Below are 18,211 nucleotides of genomic sequence, written 5' to 3' on the forward strand. Positions count from 1 at the left end.
ACGTCCGCAGACGAGCCGTAGTCGCCCTCTGCCTCTCGCTGGACGCGTAATCCTCTCTGGCGTGTGGTGAATGACCTCACAGTTTCCATTTCATAAGCTGCATTTTTCCCTCACCAGGCGAAACAGCCATAGACTCTGAACACCGTCGGCCTGTTTCACTACCAGACTGGAACTATCCAGGATATAGCAGGCCGTGGCTAGCTTATCCTTTATTCTAAGGCCGTGGCTAGGTTGCCCTGTATGCTAAAGCTGAGCCAGGCTACCCTGTATGCTAAGGCCGTGGCTAGGTTGCCCTGTATGCTAAAGCTGAGCCAGGCTACCCTGTATGCTAAGGCCATGGCTAGGTTGCCCTGTATGCTAAAGCTGAGCCAGTCTACCCTGTATGCTAAGGCCGTGGCTAGGTTGCCCTGTATGCTAAAGCTGAGCCAGATTGTCCTCTATAGTATAGTATGTGTGCCAGCTTTTTCGGTTCATGAAACAATAGGTTGTCTTGCAGTGCAGCTTTTAATGTGTGATTCATGAGCATGTCCCATGAATATTAATGATGGAAGAGTGAGGCTTTATCAAACCAAAAATGGGCAGAGATACTCTCTGATATCAGTGATTTGATTAGTTCAAGCAAGTAAGATTGGCAGCTCATTGTAATTCCTGTCAATATGGGGTTCCCACCACTCCCTGATACTCACAGAACACACCCAACAATCACACTGCAAGACAGCCCACCGTTTCATTTTTTGGGGATGACCAAAAAAACTGAAATCCTGTCATGCAATACCACTAGCATTCATACTGCCAGTGACTGGGTCTCTCTTTTTTGGAGTACACAGTACAGACCCACTCTGAGTTTTTTTGAGAGGTAATGAAGGATGGTCCTCGAGCCTGCTTTTCATATTGGCCTGTTTTGAGCATGCGAGAGGTCTCTCTGTCAGCAGTTATCCCCATAACCACAGGCCATAAAAAAATATACAGGAAAATTCCAAACCTTCAATTCAAGGTAATGACCATGTCCTTTTAAAACAAGCATGGCTCAATGCTTGACCGATTGCTACTTCAGTGTGGCGCATGATTATTTTTTCTGAAGGAAACATTTTACCACTCAACAGTCGTGCGGGCACAGAGTACAATCAAACCATTTTGCTCATCTTATCACCAGCGATTAAAATCATCTTTAAAAAAAAAAAAAAAAACCCTGCATGTGCGTACTGCTACACATTTAATCTGAGAATATCAATGAAAATATCTACGATTTTCATGGGATTGTGAAGCGCCGCCTTCTCTGACACAAGCGAACATCTGCAAGCCATTCGACTCCCCCAGGAAACAAAGAGCTCAGCTGGAGGAGCCGGGCCAGATCTCTCTCACAAGACCCCGGTAACATCAGGCTCTCCGAGCGTCCCCTGCATCACAGGAAACAGCCTTCTTTCCACAAAAACAGCACGCAGTCCACATTTAGATCTTCCTTATAGATGGTTCCAAGGGGAACGGCTGCACAACTCATCTATGGCTGTACACTTTCCCTGCTCACCGAGTCTGTGCGGGTCTTAAAAGAGTGGCCTTGCATAAACCCCCGGTAATCAGCTGCTCCTCCGCGCGCGCAGACTCTGCGGAACCCCACGGGAATCCGAGGCCATGTGACGGACAGCAGCGCTCTCAGGAGGACGTAGATGCATCGGCTCCTGAGTGGATTAGTCAGTGGAAGCACCTGGAAAAACCGCGGACCCTGGCCCTGCTCACACCACACCCCGGGCCCAGTCCGGTCAGGAGGCCCCAGTGTCCTGCAGGGGACAGACTCGCCCGCAGGGGCCCTCAGCTTACTGCTGAAGTACACAGTAAAATGTCCGGAGTCCATTCAACTCTAACAGAGTAGACACAAAACCAACAGGGACCATATATGTACTCTGTAAGAGCCGATTTAACACTGAGTATTTTACTGTGTTAGTTCTTCCGACGATGCTCTCGTCCACCCACAGGTTACCAGCCGTGATCAAAAAGAGATCCTGTACTGCTCATTTGTAGCAATGTCCTGTGTAATGGGTATGTAACTGAGCTTGCAACCTGTAAATAGGCTCCAGGCTCAATTCCCAGGTAGGACACCGAGCAAAGTGGTTTCAGTACATATGAATGTTGTGTAAAAATGCAAACATTGTGTAAGTCACTCTGAATGAAAGCATCTCCTAAATTGCAGTGATGTAATGTAATGTAAGGTACTGTCTGACCTGTAGTGTATAAAATAACCACAGGTAAGTACACTGGAGCAGTGCATGAGCTTCAGATGTGAAACTGCTTGCATACACGACACGAGAAGCACAACTGACCCTTTCAAAATGTGAAAGTTGTTCAAAAAACAACTTTTAAAAGAGGAAGTGTGTTTTGTAAATTCATTTTGCAGGAAGAGCAGACTGGACAGGAAGTAATCTGCATGCCTTACAAGCAGATGAAGACATCACATTAACACCAAATAAGCATGTGCACAGTTCATTAGAATTTTCATCAAATAGCTTTTTACATTTTCAGATTAACCTAATTAAAAACTATATGACATTGGCAACAATTCTAGACATAAATCTAATGTCAGTTTTGTCCGTTTTGTGACCCGCAATAGACTTAATGCATGGCTTGCATTAACAGGATTTTAGACACCAACATAATATACTACCACCGCCACTACAACAACAACTACTACTACTAATACTACTACTACTAATACTACTATTAAATTGTTTGTGATTTGTTAAATAGCTTAAGCCAGTTATAGTACAGTATGTAAAAAGCAGTATGTTAACAGAAGTGGACATTCTGTTTAAAGCATAATGATCAAATGTTACAAAAAAATAAAAAATAAAATGACAACTGTGAACCCGTTCAGGTGGTCCCCACAGTGTGAGTGTGTAGTCATGCCGGAGTTGGGGGGGTGGACCTGGTCTGCAATACTGAAAGTTGCCACTGTAAACTAAGTGATTGTGCTCTGAAGATATACATCCTGAGGTTGTGCTCCTGGCCACAGGCAAAGCATAGCACCACCCTAACTCTTAATATTTGTGCAGAGGCAGGAGGCATTTCCTCTGGCTTTATTACATGTTTATACTGACCACGCAGTACTTGGTATTTCGACAGTCTGGTTGCTGTAAATTATTCTACAGCAATACCATTTTAGCAAAAAAAAAAATCCTTCAAGTCAACCACTGAAAACATCAATCTTATGCGCTAGTGAGATGACAACCAATGAACTTTGACCCGGAAGTATTCACTGAGCCCTTGGCACCCTTTTAGAGGTTTTCATCACCGGAGAGGCCACCAGACCCAGGGGCAGAAAGTGTCCACCCCGTGACCATCGATGAGGTTTTCCGAGCACAAGTTTGGCCAGTGGGAAGTGGGTTTATTCAAACTGAACGCCCTTGGGATGCGGCTATTTCTGTGCAGGGAGATACTGTGTCAGTAATCCTTCAGGGATGAAGTTTCCGGAAGCGGTTCGGAAGTTCACACACTCACAGGCGGTCTTCCTGGAGGCGGGCCTGGGTCGGTCCAAGGTTTCCATGGTCACGCTGATTCAAGGGCAGGGGGCTAAAATAAGAGGTGGGGAACGGGCTCGGAAGCCATGGCGTATGACCACCGAAATAATCACAACTCGCCCAAACCTTTTAAAAAATCAGCTACATTAAATATGTAAAACCACAGCCAAAACTGATATACAACTTTCGTAAACATCAGAATACTAACCTCAGCAGTCTTTATCTGCACAATATAAGGCTTCAGTCCATCTGGTTACCCAGGTTCTGAATTAAAAACTATTTTAATATGCTGTATTTGGTTCTAATACTTTTAAAACATTCATATTCAAAAAGCTGTAGTGAGGTTATGTCAGGTTATGTCAGGTTAACTGAATAACGCTATCTTACAGAAACATACTGAAAGCTGATTCAACTCAAAACGTACACTTTGGGACAAGTAAACACAACATACTAACAGCACTGTGGGAAAATTTAACTTATTTACACTTTCCGTGTTGAAGAATATCAAAGGAGCCAGTAATCTGTGTAGCTCTGGGTCGCAGAAACACGCCTCTTGAGAAACTGAGAAAGCGGGGACACTCAGAACGAAAGCGAGGGGCGGAATCTTCCTGCCAAGGCCGTCTGTAGTTTCGCCACTTCTCATAAACAAGTCTGACTTCCTGCGCCCTGCTCGCACTGCTAAATATACGCGCCGGGCTGTGACCCGCAAGTGCACCCGCGGTACGTCCCGCTTTCTCCACACGAAACCCCCCCCCGCCCCGCGGCCCTCCCCGCTTTCTCCACATGAAACCCCCCCCCGCCCCCTCGCCCCCGCCCCCAAACCCTCCCCCCCGGGCTGCGTCGTGACCCGCAAGTGCCCCCGCGGCCCCCCCCGCGTTCTCCACATGAAACCCCCCCCCCCCCTCGCCCCCACCCCAAAACCCCCCCCCGCTGTTCACCTACAGACCCGCCACACTCTCGCTAACTCTTTTCCTAACAGGTAAACAAAACAACGGGTCCTCCGATCGCATCTGGTGTCTTGGGGGTTCGCAGCCAGGGCGGGCCAATGCTGGAAACGCTCACCAGCGCCAAAGAGCGCAGAAACTACAGAAACTAATCCGCCCTTCAGCCGCAGACCCAGCTCTAGCAGCGCCGTGCAGCACGGCTTTATCCATGAAATGGCCTGTCCATTAAACACCCCCACCTCACACACCTCACAACCCCCAGCCCTCCCCACCCCCCCACCCCCCACCCCCGTCCCTGTAACTGCTGTCGCATCAGCAGCGGTACTCTTAAAACAGGCCGGACACAAACCTTAATTGCGCGGTATTCCAAGGTGCACGCTGTAACCGACCCAAAGCCCCAGACTGAGCGCGGCGGCCCGGACTCCGCGGGGGATGTCATGCGGTACGGGACGTGCCCTAGAATCGATACGCAGCGAGGGCGCAGGATCACGCGTTTCACGCTCGCTGTTTACTCGCTCTCCCGGTCCACGGGCCCAGTGATGAAACACTGCCCCCGAACACTGCCTGCTGACCCCCGTGATGCAACGCTTTTGGCAGAAGGGTTTATCTTTTCTAACAGCTACACCAGGGAGAGTTAGTGCTCAAGCCACTAAGCGGTGGAGCCAGCTTTAAATAATAAATCTGTGTACAGACTGAGTGAAAGATGTGAGACTCAAAATGTGGCCCTTATTGCCTGGGTTTTTAACACAGGGTCCCCACAACTCTGGGGGTCCTTTAAGGTACTGTAGGGTACCCTGGCCAGACTTGATATGCAATTACTATACATATATATATAACTGGGAAAACATTTCAAAATATAAAATATAACCCTCTCTATGATGATGGGGGTTCCCCTGAATGCATTTTAGCCAGGGTGTGGGACCCTGCCTTACTGTTAAAAACATGTGTCCTGGACTTTTTGGAAAAATAAATAAATAAATAAAACACAAATAAGAAATTTTCTTATTTCAACCCAGTTCCTTGCTAGATCTCTTCTTCATTGTCAGTGGAAAAGTTCTAGAATACTGGGGCTTAGGAATAGTTCTGGAATACCAGGATGGGCAGTGTTTGCACTGACTCAGTGTGTTTTCCTCAAACAGACTCTGGCCACAGCTCTAACCCATGATGTTGTCCGACATGCTGAGTGTACCGCGCTATCAAATACACAAACACAGACCCGCCCACGCACACACGAGTGCGTGCGCACAACGCAAACAGCACACGGAGGGGGCAGACAAACACATATCCACACACACGCACACACGCACACAACACAAACCGCGCACAGACAGAGCAGAAAGCACAAGGAGCACTACACACTTCAGCAGCAATGTCTAAACGGGAGACTACTGTACAGATACGCACACACCGCCTGCATATGTGAACTGTGAAACCAAACTCGCACATGATACAATTTCCACATTAGGACAGGTAAAAATGGTGTGTGTACAAGGAGATTTATTTTGTTGTTAGCAATGGTAACTAAAATGAAGTATGCATTGATGTTTGAATCCCATAAGTGCATTCTGAAGGGAGTGGTATGCCGCTGTTAGGTTTTGCAAATGGATGTACAGCGTTCTTGCGTAAAAAGCTCTTGCACAACGGAAGGGTATTGAGCAACTTAACTGAGCTTACATTGGGGGGGGGTCACTCATTCAAACACGCAATTTAACATGCAAATAAACTGAACATTTCATAGGTAAGGGTGAAACGCTGTACAACAACACCAATACATTTGAAGTAATTAAGGATTTCTGTTGATTCAATTAGCAACACTATACAGGCCTTCGGGAGTATGTATATTTTGTGCATGTACACAAATGCACACAGACGTCAGCCGTAGAAGCTCAACAGAACAAGAGTGACAGTTCCATGATGTGATTGGATATATTCTCATATGTTATTTGTGATTGGCTGCTGAAGAGAAGCGGGAGTTCACCCATCAGCCCTCGCAAATACTTTCGCACACTTCTGTAACGCCAGCTGTCTTCAGCTCAATAACAAACGCCATTGGTTTAAACAGGCAAAAAAAGCCCCAAACTCTTCAGCATTTAGGTTCATTTGGCTGTGACTACAGACAGCAGAAGACTGCAGTAAATTATGTAAAAAGTCCTGCTGAAAAGCAGCGTCGGCACCTGAAATAACAGTGCCAGAAAATGAACCAAAGCGAGACCCAGCTGCACGTGGAGCGTGACTCTGAATATGAGCTACACAGCCACAGTTCGCCTTGCTATCGTAATCATTAAGGATGTACGCTATAGTAATCATTATGGATGTACGCTATCGTAATCATTAAGGATGCACGCTATTGTAATCATTAAGGATGCATGCTATCGTGATCATTAAGGATGCACGCTATTGTAATCATTAAGGATGCACGCTATCGTAATCATTAAGGATGCACGCTATCGTAATCATTAAGGATGCACGCTATCGCAATCATTAAGGATGCACGCTATAGTAATCATTAAGGATGCACGCTATCGTAATCATTAAGGATGCACGCTATCGCAATCATTAAGGATGCACGCTATCGTAATCATTAAGGATGCACGCTATTGTAATCATTAAGGATGCACGCTATCGTAATCATTAAGGATGCACGCTATAGTAATCATTAAGGATGCACGCTATAGTAATCATTAAGGATGCACGCTATCGTAATCATTAAGGATGCACGCTTTAGTAACCATTAAGGATGCACGCTATAGTAATCATTAAGGATGTACGCTATCGTAATCATCATTAAGGATGCACGCTATAGTAATCATTAAGGATGCACGCTATCGTAATCATTAAGGATGCACGCTATCGTAATCATTAAGGATGCACGCTATAGTAATCATTAAGGATGCACGCTATTGTAATCATTAAGGATGCACGCTATAGTAATCATTAAGGATGCACGCTATCGTAATCATTAAGGATGCACGCTATAGTAATCATTAAGGATGCACGCTATCGTAATCATTAAGGATGCACGCTATAGTAATCATTAAGGATGCACGCTATTGTAATCATTAAGGATGCACGCTATAGTAATCATTAAGGATGCACGCTATCGTAATCATTAAGGATGCACGCTATTGTAATCATTAAGGATGCACGCTATCGTAATCATTAAGGATGCACGCTATAGTAATCATTAAGGATGCACGCTATAGTAATCATTAAGGATGCACGCTATAGTAATCATTAAGGATGCACGCTATTGTAATCATTAAGGATGCACGCTATCGTAATCATTAAGGATGCACGCTATAGTAATCATTAAGGATGCACGCTATAGTAATCATTAAGGATGCACGCTATAGTAATCATTATGGATGTACGCTATCGTAATCATTAAGGATGCACGCTATCGTAATCATTAAGGATGCAAGCTATAGTAATCATTAAGGATGCACGCTATAGTAATCATTAAGGATGCACGCTATAGTAATCATTAAGGATGCACGCTATCGTAATCATTAAGGATGCACGCTATAGTAATCATTAAGGATGCATGGTAATATTGGGGTCATAACTGTGTCAGCTGATAACAGCTTCGAGCAGACTGCTCGATACCGGCCTGACACTGAGATTCTGAGCGATATGGTGGCACAGCACACGCGCATCGGAGCGAAGACGCGCTTCCTGCACTGAAGGTGCTGCAGATTCACACTCAAAACAGAACCTAATCAGGGCCATCAGAACCTCTGACTTATCATTCATCACCTTCAGCAGCCAATCACAGGAGCAGAGCGATACAGAGGCTCAGTACCTCTGCAGTCACGCTCTCTGCTTACTGCTACAGGACGTTTAGTCATTTTGTGAAACAAATCAAATTTAGGAATTTTTTTTCTCCATAAGTTAAGGTCTGTGATCGTCTATTTTGCCCATGAATGTGGGAAAACGGAGTGGCAGTTTTGCTTTCCTGCTATAATGTAAAACAAGGCAGTACTGCACCAGCACTGACAAATACTGGTTGATGATACCACCCTTAGAATTACATCATTGTGCATTCCTAATTTTTACTTTCAGTTGCTTCTGTGACTTTGGTCTGTGTTTAATCAGAGTTTTTCCTTAAACTCTTGGTACTTGGCAGGGGGGTTGGGGGCTGTGGTTCCAAATTGAGGTGGGAATTTGATATGCTCAGCCAAGCACTGGGTGCCAATCTTTTATTTAAAAAAAAAAAAAAAAAAAACTTTAAAAAATCTTTTAAAAATTTGTCCGAGTTTTGTCTTCAAAGTAGACATAAGCACTGCACTTTTTCATCACAAACTCATTTTGGGGAGTTCATGTTAGTGCTTGCTGAACTTGCCAAACGGTGATTGTGAAAAAAATAAATAAATAACAATAATTACAGCTTTTAAAATGTTAAGGACAAATGTTGATTCAATTCCAGCTTCATATTTTCCCTTTACAGCATGAGCAATATCACAGACTAAGACAATGGCCATTAAACCTTAAAGCATTAGACACTGAAGCCAGATAATGATTAAAACAAGCTCAACAGAAGGAGCATTACTGATGGCTGCCGCAGCTCACAAAGGACACGACACACAACGCACCACTGGCTCTAACCAGGACAGCAGACTCGCTGTCTGTCTTCAGCACAGACGGAAAAGACACCTGTTTAAACTCCATCTTGGCTCACCCAACGCTGAACTCTCCACAGTTTCCATGACTTTACCAGCCCCACCTATTGAGCGACTGCATCTGCAGACCCGTTTAGCGCTTCGCTGCAGAGTCGGGCTCCCTCTGGCACTACGGCGGCTTGGTTTTAGCTGCAGGCTTATGTGCTGTATGTGCTACTGGTAAGTAAGTTGTGCATTAACAGCTGCTATAAGTAGTGACCCCCCTAGTGTCTTGGCACCAGTGCACCAGCCTGAACCTTTCTGTTTGCGTTTATATAAGCATTTATATAAGCAGCTCTGGGTGAGAGGCAATGCTAAGTGCCTTAATGGAAATGCAAATTAACTACACTCATTGAGCCCCACTCATTGGGATGTCGGGTTCGAATCCTGCTTTGCCCTTCAGAAAGGCGCCACATCTAAAGCAACTCTGATGAAACTGCACCATACATTTCAGTTCTGGCTTCCAGAACGTGAGCTTCAGCGCTAACCACCCTGAAGAATGGGCACCTGCAAAAGGAAGTATAGTCCTGGAGATAGTTAAGACTTTTCCCATATATATCGTCTGCCAAATGCATTCCCTTCGATAGCCCATAAGCCAGGATCCGTGTGGCACAAACCATCATCCACCACCAATACCTGAGAGGAGCTGCTGGACTACACTAAGACCAAGTCACTGGTATAAGATAACCAGGTTCCAGTGCAGGGCTGCCCAACCCTGTTCCTGCAGATCTACCGCCCTGTAGGCTTTCACTCCAACCCTAACAAAGTACATCTATTCAACAGCTAGAGATCTACCGTCCTGTAGGTTTTCACTCCAACCCTAACAAAGTACATCTATTCAACAGCTAGAGATCTACCGTCCTGTAGGCTTTCACTCCAACCCTAACAAAGTACACCTCACTCAACAGCAAGAGACCTTGTTGAGAAGCCAATTAGTAGAATCAGGTGTGCCAAACTAGGGTAGAAATGAAAACCTGCAGGATAGTAGATCTCCAGGAGCAGAGCTGCAGACCCCTGGCCTAGCCTTAAACAGGGAGGCACAGAAGAATTTCACCCCGACCGTGTGGTGACCACACAATGACCGTACACCTAAACATCCACGCCCGTCGCTGATCACCGATACTGTCAACCCGGAAGGTACAGGTTACACACAGACACATAAATACCGTTTCATCTCAGCAGACATTCAGCACTTCCTGTGAAGGAGGAAGGGCAGGTGACAACGTCACTCTATTGCGGGAAAAAAAAAGCGATCTGATGGAGAAATTGTTGTTTCGGCTGAAGGCAGCCGGCGTGATGGGGAAGAAACCAGAAAGAAGGGCCATTCGGGCTGACAGACCGCGGGTCAGCTGTAATTATCAATAACAATAACATTCCTGTCTAAATGAGAATATCACAGGCAATTTGCCTGCTTTCAATAACATGGCTGCGGTGACATTTTCACTGTGAGGCGACAGAAACGGCAGTAATTGAAAGGTTAATACGTTCACCGTTGCTGTTATTTGTCAACCTGAACACTTTGTTTACCACATAAAAAACTATTGAGTTTGACAAGAGCACATTCGGAAAAAAAATAATGAAATAAATGCCATCAACAACAAATTGGTAACCATTTAGATTAAAGGCCAACAGCACTGTGCAGCTAAGATATAGGAAGATTACAAATGTTTTGAACATTACAAAAACGTTACAACAATATACTCCTTGACGTGGTGTATGAAATACATAGGCCAATACGTTTTTAATAAGAACGTTTACTGGATGGCTATAGAGGTAACATACAGTTTTAGGAGCTGCCCATTATTGGCCAAAAGCTTTTTTATTACCTCATTAATCTTTAATCAAGCCGATTCTATTTGGCAGGTATTCAGGCTATCGCACTCTAAATCATTTTACAGATTACAATCGGGCGTAAATAAATGTTTGAGGATGATTTATAGATGAAGCGGTGGTGATTGACAGGGCTGGTGGGAGGCGGGCCCAGGCCTCAGTCCTGTCCCCAGGGCTGCCTGCATCTGCAGCTCTAATGGACAGAGTTAGACTGCACACCTCCCCCAGGCACTGCTGTCACCTCACACGCTTACACATACATATATACACACACACGCATGCACTTATACACACGCTTACACATACATATATACACACACACGCATGTACTTATACACACGCTTACACATACATATATACACACACGCATGTACTTATACACACGCTTACACACACATATATACACACACACGCATGTACTTATACACACGCTTACACATACATATATACACACACGCATGTACTTATACACACGCTTACACATACATATATACACACACACGCATGTACTTATACACACACTGTACACATATATACACACACATGCATGTACTTATACACACGCTTACACACACACGCATGTACTTATACACACGCTTACACATACATATATACACACACACGCATGTACTTATACACACGCTTACACACACACGCATGTACTTATACACACGCTTACACATACATATATACACACACACGCATGTACTTATACACACGCTTACACATACATATATACACACACGCATGTACTTATACACACGCTTACACATACATATATACACACACACACGCATGTACTTATACACACACTTACACATACATATATACACACACACGCATGTACTTATACACACACTGTACACATATATACACACATATACACAAACACACAAACACGCTGTACACATATACACACACTCATACACACATTTATACACACACACACACATTTATACACACATACACACACACAAACATATACACATATATACACACACACACACACCCACACACATTTATACACACACATATACACACAGACACATACTGTACACACACAAACACACACACGTACACGTACACAGATGTAAACCCACCAAAAGCCGACACACTCAGCCCCCACCCCCACACGCACACACACACACACACGAGAGCAGTTTAATTAGCGTGGCGTGAGTCAGACCGAAGGTAAGAGAAGCAGTGTGTGACCTGTGCGCTGAGCCAGGCTGTGAGCAGAGCAGCTCAAACACGGCGTCTCTCAGCCGGACGCTCCGGGCCCTTCCGTCGCTCACACCGCACAGCACAGAACCGCGCGGGGGTAAACCCAGCCAGCGCACCGCCGCGGCCGAGAGGTGCAGCAGCTGCGTTCATCCTCCCGCTCGCGGTTTCCCCCGCCCCCCCGCTCGCTTTCAGGGGCTGCGACCGAGCTGGGCTGGGCTGCTAAGTGTTATGGCCTGTAACTTCTTGTGAGCTAACGCAGCTCTCCCTCTCTGTCCCTCTCTCTCACACTCTCCATCTATCTCTCTCCCTCTTTCTGTCCTACTCTCCCTCTCCCACTGCCTCCCTCTTTCTCTCTCTGTCTCTCTGTCCCTCTCTCTCTCCCTCTCTCCTTCACACTCTCCATCCCTCTCCCTCTCCCCCTCCTCCCCCCCCCCCCATCAAACGCAGTCGTGCAGAGGTATGCCGCTTGGTCCTAAATTGATTCCACATGTTGTTTGCATAATTCCCCCCTTAAGTTTGACCTAAAACTGGAGACAAAGTTCGCGCTGATGGGGAGAATGAGGGCGGGGCTGAGGGCGGGGGGGGTGGGGCTGAGGGTGGGGGGGGGGGGGGGGCTGAGGGCGGGGGCGGTCCGAACCCTCGCGGGGGCCCCCGCGGCCCGTGGGACCTCACGCGTGACGGACCGGGACGACAGGAGGAACCGCACAGAGCAGGGGGCCTGGGCCCTGGGTCAGCACGGCACGGAAAGGCCCTCATTCCAGCCCAGGTCACAACCCCCTACTCATCACCTACGGAGCTGCTGCAGCTCGCAGGGAGGAACTACTCCAAAAAAACTTTGCTTTTAAAATTGAAAATATTGGAATTGCTCCACATGGACACTGTAACTGACTCTTGCTTTCACACAGTGACTGAGATTTATTTTGGGATGAAGCAGAGATATTTGACAATTTGACATACAAGACTCTCCGTGTGGCCCCTCCCCCTTCAAACAGACTGTCTGGGCTCAGGACACCAAATGCTGAGGGACAATATTCCCTTATGACTCTGCACCTCAGTCCCCCTGTTCTCTTTCTCTTTCTTTCTCTCTGTCTCTCTCCCTCCCTTTCTCCCGCTCTCTCTCCCTCCCTCTCTCTCCCTCCCCCCCTCTCCATCTCTGGCTCTCTCTCTCCCTCCCTCTCTCTCCCTCTCTCTGTTTGTTGTTCTCACTCCACCTACAGCATGTACAGCTGTAATAAACAGGCCTGGGGTGGAAGTGTGAGGTCAGAGGTCAAGCACAGCGAGGTTGCATGTCATTAGCAAACCTCCATAAGAAGTTCTCAGGAAGAACTCAGCTCTTCTGTGCTTGCTCTGATAGGCTGAGTTCTGAGAGGGCCAGGTCTGAACGTGTGGGGGGGGGGGGGGGGGGGTGGGGGGGGGTGAACGATGGCACGGGGCAGGGGAAGTTGTTTTAGCCCTCATTCTTCTCCTGACGCATGCAAAGCTTGTCACCGGACGTCACATTAGCCTTTGACCGGACCATGACTGTGTTGGCCCTTTTTCGTAACTACGGTAACGACATGCTCGTGAAGAATGCAAGACATTTACTGTTGTTTCAGCCGAAGGAAGTTTGGGTAACGAAAAGGAAACTGGAAAGAGGAGCCGTCCGCTCGACGGGTTGCAGGTCAACCGTAATTATCAACAAAAATAACAACACTTCTATTTAAAGCCAATTTTAGAACTGGCTCTGAACCGCAATTAATAGTGAGGGAAGTAAACGGAGGGCGCGACTCCGCCAACATTGCACATAATCGCCATGGCTACGGGAACAGAACGTTATCACATGGTTGCGCAGTTCTGTTTCCCGTGTGCCCAACTTCTTCCGCGCTGAGATGAGTCAAACCTCCACTTCCGGATCTGATCGGCTTTTCCGTTCCAGTGCCTGCTCCGAATTACAGTGCAATCATCTCAACACAACATGTCCTGGACTTACAGTGCAATCATCACAACACAACGAGTCCTGGACTTACAGTGCAATCATCACAACACAACGAGTCCTGGACTTACACTGCAATCATCACAACACAACGAGTCCTGGACTTACACTGCAATCATCTCAACACAACGAGTCCTGGACTTACACTGCAATCATCACAACACAACGTGTCCTGGACTTACACTGCAATCATCTCAACACAACGAGTCCTGGACTTACACTGCAATCATCTCAACACAACGAGTCCTGGACTTACACTGCAATCATCTCAACACAACGAGTCCTGGACTTACACTGCAATCATCACAACACAACGAGTCCTGGACTGACAGTGCAATCACCTCAACACAACGAGTCCTGGACTTACACTGCAATCCTCACAACACAACGAGTCCTGGACTTACACTGCAATCATCTCAACACAACGAGTCCTGGACTCACACTGCAATCATCACAACACAACGAGTCCTGGACTGACACTGCAATCATCACAACACAACGTGTCCTGGACTTACAGTGCAATCATCACAACACAACGTGTCCTGGACTTACAGTGCAATCATCTCAACACAACGTGTCCTGGACTTACACTGCAATCCTCACAACACAACGAGTCCTGGACTTACACTGCAATCATCTCAACACAACGTGTCCTGGACTTACACTGCAATCATCACAACACAACGAGTCCTGGACTTACACTGCAATCATCTCAACACAACGAGTCCTGGACTCACACTGCAATCACCTCAACACAACGAGTCCTGGACTCACACTGCAATCACCTCAACACAACGAGTCCTGGACTTACACTGCAATCATCTCAACACAACGTGTCCTGGACTCAATGCATGAGACATCCCGCTGCGCTTACATAACCACCTGCCCACCGAGACCGCAGCGCTTAACACAGTCAGAGAAGTGTGTGGTATGGTACATCTCTAACAGATAGGCCTAACACATGCAGCACAAATGCAGGAGTGTATTCGCAGACCGAACACAGAACTGAACATGGTGTTGAGGCCCAGAAAAGTGTTAAAAATTCCATCCGTACCGTTTTAAGTCACTCAAGGTTCAGCTCCTGCTCAACAGGGACAAGATCAGAGGATCTCAGGTGTGTGATGGACATGTGTAAAAAAAAAAAACACGAAACAAAGTCGGACTTTCAAAGCCAACGTGTGTTTGTGTGTTATGTGGCCCGTACGCATGGATGGTGCTGATGGAAGACACAGACCCACACACGGACCCATACGCCCTGCGTTTGTGCGCGATGGGCGTGGCCTGCAGCGGTGGGCGTGGCCTGTGAGCAGCAGAAACCAACAGCTCTGAAGGCTCCGCCCCCTTTCTGTGTCCAGAGGCCATGAGAGGAAGTGCACTCAGGCAGGGTCCGGGGCTGTCCCACAATGCTTCTGCATGCTAACACGCTCTACCCGCTGGTCGTAATCTCACCCACCCCCCCCACCTCGTGGTTGAGAAGGAGGACAGCTCACAGCACTGGAGGGGTGGGGAAAAGGGCACGGGACAGGGTTGGGTTAGGGTGGGGTGGGGTGGGTGGGGGCGGGGCCTAGCTTTCAGCCCCCCCCCCCCAGGTCTGATGCAGTGAGGAAAAGAAAAAAAACAAACTTGTAAATCCAAAAATGGCCACTCAGACCCTAGAGGGGCCACTCAGACCCTGGAGGGGCCACTCAGACCCCGGGGGGGGGGGGGGCGCTCACACCCCGGGGGGGCCGCTCAGACCCTGGCAGTGACAGGGTTAAAGGCGAGAGGGCCCAGCTCTGCCACAGCGGTCAGGATTCAGCTTACACACAAGACCTCAGCCCCCTCTCTCCCCCCTCCCCCTCCCCCGCAGAGAGGCTCGCTGGCTTTCCAAACTCTGCCCCCACTGCCCCCACCACCACCACCTAAAACCCTCAGCCCACGTCCCACCTCACCCCCGCCACCCCCCCCCCCCCCACCTAACCCTCTGTCCCCACACAGTCTGGCTGGCTTTCCAAACTCTCCCCCCGCCCCCACCCCCCCACCCCCCCCGCCCGTAACCCCCCGCGTATAAATGTCTTTGCTGTCAGCTCTGTCCAGGTTCACTTTAATTGAAAATAACAGGCATAGGCCAGCCCCCCCAGCCCCCCAGCCCCTCGCAGACAGGCTGCACTGTTCCCAGTGACAGCCACCCATCAATACCAATGACTATTAAGCTGGGTCTGAGAGCACCACAGATGACATCGCAGACACCACCCCTGTAACACCCCCGCCCCCCCCACCCACCAACTCCCACCCCCGACAACTAACACACCCCCCACCACCACACCACCGCCTCCAATGTCCACCCCCTCCCAAGCCACAAAATATTTAACCCTTTCCTGACAGCCTGACATTTTGGTGTCGCCATGGTGAAGGCAGCGACGCGGAGCTCGGGAAGTCGCGCACACGGCCCGTTATGATAATGATCAAAGTTTTTAAGAGTGGCGTGCGGGTGCGCGCAGTCCCCCGCTCCTCCTGCCCCTGCCTACCCAAAAAACACACAGACCTCCCCGCACCAAAACAAAAATGCACGTCCTGCATTTCAATGCTAACAAACAGCAAACAGTCCTAAATGTTCCACACACAACATCACAACACACAGTCCACAGTTCAGCCGTTCTCAGAAAACGCATGAATCCTGCTTTAATCTCACTTCATTCTGACCCAACTAATAACATCAGTGAACACAGCAGTGATCATTATTTGAAATCATAATGTACTGAAATGCAAGTAAGATGCTGATAATTGTACAACAACTACTCCAGCACTGGCAATGACAATTTTCTCGCTGCACACTGTCTCTCACACACACACACATATACACACACACACACACACACACACACAGCCAGGAGAATGGGGATGCCAGGTTTGCGCCGTACTTCTTGCAGAAGCGTATTCCTGCCGCAGCACAATGCGTGGAGAGCGGCGCTGGGAGAGAGCGGCACGGGGAACGAGCGGCGCGGAGAGAGAGCGGCGCGGGGAACGAGCGGCGGGACTTGTCATTCGACCGTGACACTTCAATGACAGCGGACCGAGGTGCGCGACACGGAGACACCGACACACAAACGCGGGGAAAACAAGACAAGCAGCAGAGAGAGCGACCAGCAAGAGGAGAAAAACAGGAACAAACCTTGTCAGAAGCTGCAGAGTGCTGGAAACTGTTTTCCTGACAGAGTCCCCTCACGCTCTATCTCTCTCTCTCTCTCTCGCTTGCTTTCCCCCCCTCTCTCTCTCTCTCTCTCTCTCGCTCGCTCTCGCTCTCTCTGTGACTCCCTCCCTTTCTGCCTCTCCGTGGCTCAGAGCAGTTCTCAGGAAATGAATGGAGCGCTCACAGAGAACTGTTGTACTTGCGAATGACTTACCAGCGCGGTCACATGATCTGCTAAGCGCAGGGTGGGTCGGTGGGCGGAGGCTCGGCGCGAGAGGGAAGACAATATACTCTAAGCTTTAACAGCGTGCATCGAATTACACGGGGCCCCGCCAGGGAGGTTTCCGACGGCTCCTCCCAGCCCCCGCCGCGCTGGCGACTCTAGCGGACGCCCGCCCCAATAAAAAAAAAGGGGGGGGGGGTGGGCAGGACACAGAGATGACAGAAGGACACAAGGAAAGAGGCGATCCGTTCCTTCCTTTCAAAGAAAAAAAGTGACAAAAAAAGAAAAAAAAACAACCCTGTGTGGGGTGGCAAGCAGGCCATAAAACGAGCCGCTGAAGGAGAGGGAGCTTAAAGGAAGACAAGCCCACAGCTCTTATAAGTGCTGGAGCTCACACACTGTCAGCCCCCCCCCGGTGAAGGGAGTTCACAACTCGGGGAGCCGACGGTATTCTCCGCAGACAAGCCACAAAGGACCGGCGTTGCTGCTCGCAGTTCCTCGGGGGACCGTAATTACGGCGAAGGAAGTGGAGCTCATTTGCATCTCTGATAGACCCAGCCCCAGCCCCCTCCGCTCACGGGAAAGGCAGAACAGAGAGCCTGGTGCTCAGCAGCCCGGTGCTCAGAAGCCCTGAGCTGAGAAGGCTGCAGCGATTAGAAGCTCGGTGTTCAGAAGCCTGGTG

The 18,211-nt window shown here is 48.2% G+C and overlaps 1 protein-coding gene across 2 annotated transcripts in view; it reads right to left on the minus strand.

Moving 5' to 3' along the window:
- LOC118213959 (Krueppel-like factor 12) overlaps positions 1-17,545 on the minus strand; it is a 61,431-nt gene extending 43,886 nt beyond the window's left edge. Inside the window, exon 1 of one of the 2 annotated variants that reach the window (XM_035393244.1) lies at positions 17,289-17,530. The gene's annotated coding sequence lies outside the window, so the exon portion shown is untranslated. Of the gene's footprint in view, positions 1-17,288 lie in introns of both variants that reach the window. The other variant, XM_035393245.1, reaches the window with a different exon arrangement.
- Between the last annotated feature and the right edge of the window lie 666 nt (positions 17,546-18,211).

This window comes from Anguilla anguilla, chromosome 15 (assembly GCF_013347855.1).
Source record: "Anguilla anguilla isolate fAngAng1 chromosome 15, fAngAng1.pri, whole genome shotgun sequence".
Lineage (NCBI taxonomy): Eukaryota > Metazoa > Chordata > Actinopteri > Anguilliformes > Anguillidae > Anguilla > Anguilla anguilla.